Source organism: Triticum urartu, chromosome 3A (genome assembly GCF_056163025.1).
Source record: "Triticum urartu cultivar PI428250 chromosome 3A, HENAU_Tu73, whole genome shotgun sequence".
In the NCBI taxonomy this organism is placed as follows: domain Eukaryota; kingdom Viridiplantae; phylum Streptophyta; class Magnoliopsida; order Poales; family Poaceae; genus Triticum; species Triticum urartu.
The window spans coordinates 23584507-23587282 of record NC_141875.1 but is presented as its reverse complement, the minus strand read 5'-3'; the positions used below and the strand labels follow the sequence as shown (position 1 = coordinate 23587282).

The following is a 2776-nucleotide window of genomic DNA, read 5'->3' as shown; positions in this document are numbered from 1 at the left end:
CTCAGCGGACAGGAGTTACCTGGTCAAATTGCGTTGTTTTCTTGCAAAACCCCGAGGAAAGCCAGAGTGCTTGAACCAGTCATGGGAGTATTCGTACGTGTGGATTGAAAAACATGTGTCACACGAAATGTGTGTCATAGTTTCAAGGTAATACTGCGGCAACCAAATCATCTCTCATACCTTATCAAATAAAATAAAACTAATATAAATAAAGTTTTATCCTAAAAATCACACACTGAACCATGATCAGACCGATGAAAACCTGAACCGGCGGCCTCACCGGTTCGGTCACCGGTCTGGGTTTTTAAACTATAGGTTTGGGGCGTTGTTCCAAATTGGTTCTTTGTATCCTACAACGACGCTTATGAGTATTTTTTCAATTGAGGATAGGTGAAATGAGAATACACATGTGATACATCATGGCGAAAGCTTTTGAGAGAGATCATCACGTATGTTTTGTGGAATGTAAAAGTGAAGAATCTTTTTAGGAATCCTAGCTCAACATCCGGGACTCTACATTCACGATAAAATAGGACATCACTCAGAAAGCGGTTGGTGATAAACTTTGTAGTGTAAAGTTACAGATCTCCTCCTTTCTTTTCCTTTTTGAAACGTAAATAGCTTCTACATTCCAGCCTTCAGGGTAAAATAACGAGGTGCAAATATTTAGCCAATGATTTCACCAGCATTGTTTATGGGAAAACCCCATCTTCCCTCCATGAACGTCATACACCACCTCTGTCCTCTCCTGCAGCAGGGTGCCAATGACCGCAGTGATCCCCGGTGGCAAGTCTGATGCCGCAGCAAATGCGAGGCACCCAACGGAGAAGATATCTCCCCGACGCCCAAAATACATCATTTGTTCCATGCCGGGGACAATATATGCCCATCCTTCGAACCATAGTGTGATGGATGGCATACTCATTCTCGTTAGACCAGTGAAGTTGTAGCAGGTGTCGAGGTCGCCCATCGACGGCGCCACGCGGTACTCCGTCATCTGCGACTTGAACTGCTCACGAAGAACCGTATAGGTCTCCGGCTTCAGGTAGGTGAACGTGGTGCCGAGCACGAACAACGCGTTTCCGGCGTGCGGCGCGTACGGGGTCTTGACATCCACCCCGCTGACATCTAGTTTGGTGAGCCGGACAACGTACATGTCTGGGAGTAGAGTGTTGGTCCGTAAGGGGGTTTAGACAACGAAGTGGCGGGAGCGTTCTGGCCGGGGTGCGCCAATGGAGAGGAAGCCCTGGGCGGCGACCGTAGAGGGTAGGCAGTAGGAGAAGGCCACCGTGTCCGGAGACGAAGGAGCTCGAGATGCCAATGAGTGGTTGTCCCAACTGAGATCGAGAATGCCGGATAAGCTCTTAGATGTTTCGCTGCCCATCTCCAAGCATATGGCCCTGATGTTCTCCTGTGTCGCTTGCGCGAGTGTGAGTGTGTCCATCACGGCGGTGGCATTGAAAACCATGGAGCCATTCTTGCTCCCGATGACCGTGCAGCTAGGTCCGGAGCAGGACTTCAACGGGCACTCCGGCGAGCCGCATGGGACTTGGACAATGGAGGAAGACTGAGAAGGATGGAATGCCTTGTCGATGGCATCATCGACACGCGTCTTGCACTGGATAAACGTGGTTCCCAGTGTGGTATCAAATGACACGGCGAGCTTCTGCGCCGGAGTGCCGTAGCCGACGACTACGTGGAACTCGGAAGCGCCCGGGAGAGTCGGGGAGGGAATGCCAGTGGTTGGGATGGTCGCACCGGAGTTAAGTAGCCGTGAGTGTGGACGACCTAGGCTGCCACTGCGTCGGAGAAAGCCACGTAGAGCGAGCGTAGACGTGTTGAGGGGAGAGCATGGGCTCAGTCGATGGAGTACGGGCAACTTTGTTGCTATTCCCCCGCCATCTCCTGGAGAAATATACATATGTTAGTTGACATGTCTTATTTTAGATTGAAGACGTCAAAAAAGCCAGATGTAAAAATAATGTCCCAAGCTGCCAGGGTCTGCACCACAAATCAATGATAAATAGCAAGACTAAGTTTTTTTGCGGGGTAATAGCAAGACTAAGTTAACCAAGGAAGTCAACTTGTTTTCAAAAAGAACTTTTTTCCGAGCTCTGAAGTTATCGTCCCAAGATTATTGAAGTTGCAGTTGTGATGATATCAAAGTTGCCATGTGGTAACTTTTGTGACCATGCCTGACAACTTCAGAATATATTAGGTGGCAACTTTGAAGGAGAAAAAGAAGTTGAAACAAAGTTGATCATGGAGCTAGACATGTCGTAAAATTGAGAAGCAGTTTGAGAGAAAAATCCATTTGAAGAATGTTATACATTCTCTTGTCCTTACCGGAAGAAATAAATGAACCATCTGGTCTTGCTATTCCACCGCCGCCACCTAAAATATAGACAAGTTAGTCAACACCGGGGAACATAAAAATGTTATACTGTCTAGGCATGAAGAAATGTAATACTCCTATATATTATGCATAATGACGTGCAATACATGCAAAGTTTCATTTCATATTTAGTATGGAGTACTAAAGTCTAGTTAAAGACCATATGGGATTCACGCAGTCAAGGTATTCACCAAATAAAGAAATGGTAGAGCAGGACGTCGGTGGTGGTGGACGTTGTGCGCCGGATGAACCGAGAATGAAATGCTTCCCACCACGGATGTAGCCTGTGTACTGGGAGGAGCCGCCGAGACGAGGAGCAAGAAGAACAACAAGCAGAATCAGCAGGTAAAAGTGCACAGAGGGAGTTGCTGATGAAGCCAT

The 2776-nt window shown here is 47.5% G+C and overlaps 1 pseudogene; it reads right to left on the bottom strand.

Annotated features, from left to right (window-relative positions):
- Nucleotides 1–679: 679 nt before the first annotated feature.
- On the bottom strand, nt 680–2776 carry LOC125549615 (aspartyl protease family protein At5g10770-like; annotated as a pseudogene).